This window comes from Vicugna pacos, chromosome 9 (genome assembly GCF_048564905.1).
Source record: "Vicugna pacos chromosome 9, VicPac4, whole genome shotgun sequence".
NCBI classification, from domain to species: domain Eukaryota; kingdom Metazoa; phylum Chordata; class Mammalia; order Artiodactyla; family Camelidae; genus Vicugna; species Vicugna pacos.
Window position 1 is genome coordinate 18,305,001 of NC_132995.1, and position 7,760 is coordinate 18,312,760.

At 43.8% G+C, this 7,760-nt stretch overlaps 1 long non-coding RNA gene across 1 annotated transcript; it reads right to left on the minus strand.

The window, feature by feature from the left end:
• Positions 1–796: 796 nt before the first annotated feature.
• On the minus strand, positions 797–6,929 carry LOC140698443 (uncharacterized). Its single transcript, XR_012076231.1, has 5 exons — positions 6,346–6,929; positions 5,591–6,064; positions 1,955–2,157; positions 1,185–1,283; positions 797–904 (listed from the first exon to the last, which is right to left on the minus strand). It is a non-coding gene; the product is annotated as an uncharacterized lncRNA (long non-coding RNA).
• Between the last annotated feature and the right edge of the window lie 831 nt (positions 6,930–7,760).

Consider the following 7,760-nt stretch of genomic DNA (forward strand, 5'->3'; position numbering starts at 1 on the left):
TGCGTGCCCTAAGAGCGTTGTTTGGAGAGTCGTGCCCTGGGGTGACTTAGAGAAAACAATTCCATTATAGCACTTTTAAAAGTTGGCATGTGGACATTTTAAATTAGGGGCCAATATTTGCAAGAAAACAAAGTAGGAAGAGGATAAAGCAAAATGTACGCTCTCCTATTCTCTGTGAAATCACTTTGTTTTCCCTTTTTCTGATGCCAGGGCTCATTAATAATAAAAATTTAAAAAAAAGGCATTTCTTTCATTTGGAAACCTCTTTTCTGGTTTGGGTCAATTCTGAAGATTTTTGTAAAAGGTCTCGATCATTTGTTATGAAATCAGAGCCTGCCCTGAGGGTGGCTGACACTGGGGGTCCAGCCTGGGCCAGGCTCCTCTCAGCTGCCTTGCACCCCGGACGAGCAGACGAGCACCTGGAATCCGGGGTTCAGCGTTTTCTCTGAGTGGTGAGGACTTAAATACGTTCCCACTTTGCAAAATCACATTATTCTAATGAGAATGCAAATGAAAGGAAAGCTGTGGGAAATGGCTCTAGATGAGTCGCTTGTCAAAAATGTTTTACTGGGGAGGGGGCGATGCGAAGGGGGCGGGGGAGCCCAGCTCCCTCGCTTGCCGAGTGGCGTTTTCTGGGGGACTCGCGTTGGGTGGCACCTGGCCAAGTCTGAAGGAAACACATCTTCATTGATGTGCCTATTGTTACTGCGTCTTATTCATGGTATTTAAACAACTCATGCAGGTTTTGACAGCTTTTTCCTTTTCATATTTACAGGGGACTTTTTATTTTGGCAAAAATTTCTGAAGACCAGTGGTCCAGGGAGGCAGGGGAGAGAAGCGTGGTCAAGGCGAGCTTGGGTGTGGCATCAGCTGAACCCTCAAAGGCTCGGGTCCAGGAAGGATGCTGAAAACATTAGTCATTGAGACACACAGTCAAGAGCTGCAGCTCTTGGTTACTCCGCTGGGCAGATCAACCCGTCTTTAGGGGGCGGTAGCTGTAGAGGGGGCAGGAGTGGATGCCAAGGGGCAGCTCGTAGTATGTCTAAAAGTGACATCTGGCCCTATGTGGCCTTGGGTTTTATTTTCCACAGAACGGGTGAGAAGTCCTGTGTTCTGTCCCCATCACCAAGGGCTGGTCTGTCAGTGTCCTAGTTCTGGCTGTTAATGTCCTTACAGTGGTTTACCTGGATCCTGGGTGCTCAGATGGACAGCTGGGCTCAAGTCCACGCAGTCCTGTCTGATGTGGTGCCTTTTCAGGGTGGACCAAAGTGACCCAGGTCCCTCTGTGAATACAGGACCTCTCAGACATGTAACGAGGTAGGTTCAAAAATAAAGTTCGGCATGACTCAAACTAACATCACAGTCCTGTGAAGGCCGCAGAGAACACCCACGCAGGGAGACAGTTTAGAGGCTGCCCTGTCAGTCATCCTGGCCTCCGGGGCTAGTGAGGGACCCACATCTCTTCTGAACTCTTTGAACTGAGGGACGGTTCATGTCCGTTGTTAATAAGATGTTAATTTTCCATAGCATGCCATTAGATTGCAACACATATTTTTTTTAGGGAAAGATGTTATCTTTATGGAGTTGACTTATTTGCAAACTTAACATAAGCTTTCAAACCCACAGAAAATATGGCAGTGTGTTTATATTTAAAATAGATTTTTAAAAAATCCAGTGAGTTACTGTGAATTTACTTACCGCCCAATAATACAGGGATAAAAATAATTTATGCTCCTATTTTAATTAAAAGCAAATCATTTTTATAAAGCAACAGGAGCTCAGTCTAGTGGTTAGAACATGCAGTGGGAGTGGTGACTCTTTTAGCTTTTCTCTTGGCTGGGTCTGGACTGGCTCCCTGACTGGGGGCAGGCTCTTTACTCTCTCTGAACAGCTCTTTGCAATTCTTAGAGATTGCATGAAATCCACCCAAACCGCACTGTGCAGAGTCACTAACCATAAGCATCCCGTGTGGCAAAGTCCCAGGTCCCGGTCTGGGATGTTGACAGTTGACGTCAGAGATGGAGAGGTCACTCTGGGGTGGAAGGGCTGGCACCCTGGCCAACAAGGGGGTGTAGAGTTTTCCATTTTACCGCAAAGTTGGAAGTTAGAGAAGCAGCATGTGATGTTTGAAGAGTCTGTGGTTGGTTCCCTTGGCCACTGGAAGACATCCAACACCCAAAGACACAAACATGCTGGAACCACCTCTTGTTCCCAAGAGGAGGCACGAGGTCACACAGGGGAGGAGGTATGGATAGAGATAATGATCGTAAGAGATGCTGCAACCCGCAGTCACGTGTGCTCCGTATTCTTTCATCCAGTAGATGGTTATTGAGCACCTACTGTATACCTGGTTTAGAGGTGAGCCAGTTGTGTGTGGACTCGAGCAACTAGGGAAGCCTGTATGGCTAAGGGAGAGCATTGCTGAGTCTCCAGAGCTTTGCTGGGCATTCCTTGGGGACACAAACTAAGTGCGCACAGTTGTGTCTATCTTCCAGGCATTATAGCCATGTCCAAGGCCAGATGGCAGCCCTGGATGGTAAGGGACAACATGAGCAGCCTGTGGTCGAGTGTGGGCTTTCATGAAGAAAATCAGAGCAGACCCCACCTACTGCCCCAGGCTATCACTTACATGGGCACTAGGGGATGGAATGGGCTAGTGTGGCCTGGTGCAGAGAGCACTGCACTTGGAGTCTGGAAATATAGTCTGAACACTGAACCATCTGCATACCTACTCTACGATCTTGGTGAGAGCTCTTCATTGGCACAGTGTCTACAACCAGGTTATGCTGAAGATGAGCTACAGGAGAATATGCTTTATAAACGGTAAAGTGCAGTGCATGGCTGCAGTAGCTTATCTTGCTCTTTGACCTGTCACTTGCACCAGCTTCTTTGTAATCCCCACAAAGAAGAAATTGTGCATCTCCCCCGGGGTTGAGTACACAGGTAGGCATCAATAAACAAACACTGGGCAGTGGATGGTAGGTGGATGGGTGAATTTATATTGGCTACTTCCAGAGGTGCCTGAGACCTTCATGATAATACTGCTTGAAAATGTCACTTAAGGAGCAGAAAATCATTTGGTTGGAAGATGAGCAGGCATTCCTGTCTCTTTTCTTCCTATAATAATGAGCATGTCTGTGCCATTCTGGTTTCCACCAAGTGCAGGAGGGAAAGAGGGCAAGGGGCTCATTGCCTGGTTCCCGTGTGGGGCACTTTCTCACCAGGGCATTCTTTCTGTATAATGGCTGTTGAAAGGCAATATAGAGTTGTCCTGTTCCCTCCCTTACCCCACCAAAGGCCACCAAATCCAGTGAATCTGGCAGAAAGTCTCCATTAAACATGCATGTATCAGGCCCCATAGAGGTCGCAGACTAACAGTTCAGGAGTATGACGTTTCTTGGACATGAGCCACTAGGAAACTTGAATCCCACTTCAGGAAATAATTAGACATGACCAAGAGTTTAACTTTGGTTCTCACAGTGAGTGTGATGAAGCTCGGGGCACAAGATTTGAGTTTAGACCTGCCTGCATTAGAATTTTTACTCTTTGTAATGGGATAAGTAGCCTAACATCTCTGGCTACTTGTTGGTAAAATGGGTATGAGTAATATCTCCCTAATATTATTTTTACAAACATTTAAGCATGTAATTTTTTTTAATGGAGGTACTGGGGATTGAACCCAGGACCTGATGCATGCTAAGCATGTGCTCTACCACTGAGCTCTACCGCATCCCCTTAAGCATGTAAATGTTTATTATTATTATTAGCAAATAATAGTATGTTTGCATGCCCTAAAATCATTCAGAAATGAGGGAGGTCAATATAGTCAGGAGAGAGTCAAGAAAAATTTCGTGACAAAGAAAAAGAAATCACTGGACCAGGATGTTTCCAATCTCAGTTCCAGAGAAGCAGAGCATGAACCTGCTGAGTTGGTGGGGAGGAATACCAAGGCCTGGGGTCTGATGAGGGGCAGAGGGGACTGTCCTATGTGCTCTCACAGGAGCTAGGAAGGTTGTTTGAGAAGCAAAGAAGGGAAGTGGATGTAGATGTCAGGCACCCAAGACATTGGATCAAAACACCTGGGTGGAGAGGAAAACCTGATGAGAAGAAATTCAACAACCAGATAGTAACTAGAAGTTGAGAGCAGCATGGGGAGGGTTGGGGAATACTTGAGGGCTGTGTATTCACTCATTCAACAAAAAGTTATGGATCAACTTCTCTGTGCCATGTTCCATTCTGTGCCCTGGGGATGTAGTAAATAAAATCCCTTCTAAAGCTCACATTCTAGTAGGAAGGAAATAGAGTATAAATAAATAGTTAATGGATAAAGAAGTTGTGTTCTATATACACAACAGAAAACTACTCAGTCATGAAAAAGAATAAAATAATGCCACTTGTAGCCACATGGATGGACCTGGAGATCGTCATGCTAAGTGAAGTAAGCCAGAGAGAGAAAGAAAAATACCATATGATATCACTTATATGTGGAATCTAAAAAAAAAAAAGGACATAAGTGAACTTATTTACAAAACAGAGACAGACTCACAGACATGGAAAACAAACTTATGGTTACCAGGGTGGGGAGAGGGGATGGAGAGAGATAAATTGGGAGTTTAGGGTTTGTAGATACTAACTACTGCATATAAAATAGATAACCAACAAGGTCCTACTGTATAAAACAGGGAACTACATTCAATACCTTGTAATGGCCTGTAATGAAAAAAATATATAAAAAGGAATATAGGTATGTAAATTAATCACTAAGCTATACACCAGAAATTGACACAACATTGTAAACCAACTATAATTCACTAAAACATTAAAAATAAATCATTAAATAAACTATGTGACATGATAGAAGTTTCTAAGTGCTGGGGCACAGGGTCTATGGAGAGTCAACAGAAAGGGGGTTGATTAATGTTAAATTTGATGGTTAAGGAAAGCTTCCATTGAAGGTGACGTTTGAGCAAAGCCTCAAAGGGGGTGACTCATGGAGACCAATTAAAAGGCTACGACAATACAGATGAGTAAGGATGACGGTTTGATCACACTGGCTGTGGTTGTGTTCTTTGGAGCAGCTGGAGAGACAACAGGGTTTACTTATGGGCTGGATAAGGGTGAGAGAGAAAGAGAACAGTTGGGGTGGTTCCAGGTTTGGGGGCCGGTTGGAGCTGCAATTGACTGAGATATAGAAATCTGTGCAGGTGTGGGTTGGGTGAGAGAGGGAGTCAGAAGCTCAGCCTGGGAGACATGAAATGTGTGAATGGCCATTAGAGGTCTAAGTGGCCTGCCAGGTTAAGTGGTTGGATGTATGATTCAAAAATTCAAGGGAGAGGTCCTGGCTGGAGTTATAAATGTGTTGAGTTTATCAGCATCTAGATGGGATTTAAAGCTGGGAAACTTGACAGAGCCCTCAAAAGAGTGAATCTATAGAGGTGAGGAAAAGGGTCCAAGGACTGGACTCTGAAGCCCCTTTTCCATTGAGGTTGAGAAAATGAAGAGGATTCAGCAAAGACAAAGGAGACTGAAAGTTGCAGCAATGGCATCAAACACTGCAGATATGTCAAACCTGTAAGGACTGAGAATTTACCTTCAGATTTAGCACCATGGAGATCATTGTTGACCTTGGGTCCACTGAGATTGGACTTCATATGTACACCAGTGCATTTTATTGGGTTAGGTGCAAAAGATCTGAGTTTTGGTCCCAGGTTCACCATATTCTTTCCTGTGTGACTTTGGGAAAGTTACTCAGTGTGTCTGAATCTTGTTTGTTTTGCTGTCGGCTGTAAATGTGAGATGATATCCCATACCATTCATTCCTAACTCAGGTTTTGTGATCTAGGAAGATGCCACCTCTTAAAATATAATCAGATTGACTACTATTGATTTGAATAACCTATAGAAAGTCTCATGTGCCCTCTAAGATATCTGGAGAGAGTGTGTTGTTAAGTTATCATAAGTATGTGTAGCTCCAACTTTCTGCTTCAGGATTCCATGCTGCTGTCTTCTGGTGTTAAATGTAGAGTTCAGTCTGTTTCTTTCATTGTTGTTCCTGTGCAAAAAGCTAAAAAATAAAACAGAAGGCAGAATAAAATAAAAAAAAAAGAAAAGGGGAGATAGAGGACATTTATATCACAGCAATGCAAAACAACTTAAAAGTTTTATAAATGATTATTTTTCTTAGGAGACTTCCAGCCAGTCCCATTGACTTGGACACCTTCTCTGTTCTTTGCTCTTTTCTTTCAGGAACAAAACCCCTTTATATTAGTCAGGTTAGACTAAGATATGCTATAATGACAAATAAGTCCAGAACATCAGGGATTAATGCAACAGAAGTTCTCATACCTGTAATGCCACTGTAGGTCTTCAGGATGACCTTCCTCTAGGGGTAACTCAGCAATCCAGGCTTTGCCTTCTCAACCTAGGGTCTCCCCAGTTTTTGTGATGGGAGAAGAGAGTGCTGGAGAATCTTGTGCCTGCCACCAAATCTTGTGCCCCAAAGGTGTCTATGTTCTCTAACTCCCGATTCATTGGTTTTAACTAGCTATAAGGCCACTCAACTACAAGGGGGCTGGGAAATGTAGGGGACAGATGGACCATTAGGCAAAAGTGACTGTTTCTGCCACAATTCCTTCAGAATCCTCTCATTTTCATAATCAGAGCAATTTGTTTTCTCCAAATTTAGTTTCTAATGTCCTTTCTCAGGCTTTAAACAAGTCACCATCCTTCCCTTGTCTCTGGGTTCTGTCTGGGATGGGGGAAAGATGCAGAAGATGGGGTGAGCTTGTTCTTTAGATAAATTATAATGACCAAATGGGTCAATGATTGTGAGTGCCCCTTGCAGACTGTAAAACATTACAGTGTTGGAAGACATTTCTCTAGCACTCACTCAGTGCTTGTAGTCATGTAATTAATCTTCACAAAACCCTATGAGTTAGGGACCATAACTAGCTCCACATTGTACATTGAGGGGTAGAGAAGTTAATTAACTCGTCCACTGCTAATAAGGATCAGAGCTGGGATTCAGGTGTAGGCTGTCTGACCCCAGAATCCACACCCTTGACCATTAGGGTACATTACCTCTTTGCAGAGTTGAGCTCTCCACAAATGTGCCTCTCCCCTTCCCTGATGGAGCACGTGGACCCCAGTTCTAAGGGCAGAAGCAGTCCAGACTGTAGCAACAAGATGCTGGGACATGAACCCTACACTAATAGGGCTCTGCTTTTTTTTTTTTTCTCTTTTGCAGGGACCATTGTGGCTGCAGAGAAGGGTGCTTTGGGAAGTGGGTTGTGTGATCAACATTGTGAGTGTTCACCAATATCTTCTTCCCTATCTTTGGCATATAGAGAATTATAACTTCTGCATCCTTAAAGTTAAGAATAACCGTGGATTCATTCTGCCATCCACCCCTAAAAAAAAAAAGGAAAGATGTGTCAATTCTGGTGAAAGAATTTAAGAACTAGTCTTTGCTTCTAGATGCTTCTTCCTCAGTGACTGGGAAAGCACATAATTCTAGGGAGGTAACATCACATTGAATCAGACTCTACTGCTACACCACGTAGGGAGGACACCTGTCTCAGGGTATTCCCTGGGTCTACTGTGGTGTTGCAAGAGCAAGAAACAACATTTTCTTTTAAGCTTCTGAGATTTGGGGCTCTTATGTTACTGAAGCAAAACTCAACTTATCCTGACTGATGTAGGTGGTGTTTTGAAATGTGAATGGAGGTGGATTTTGAGGTGAGTTGAGGAAAGGAAGGGGA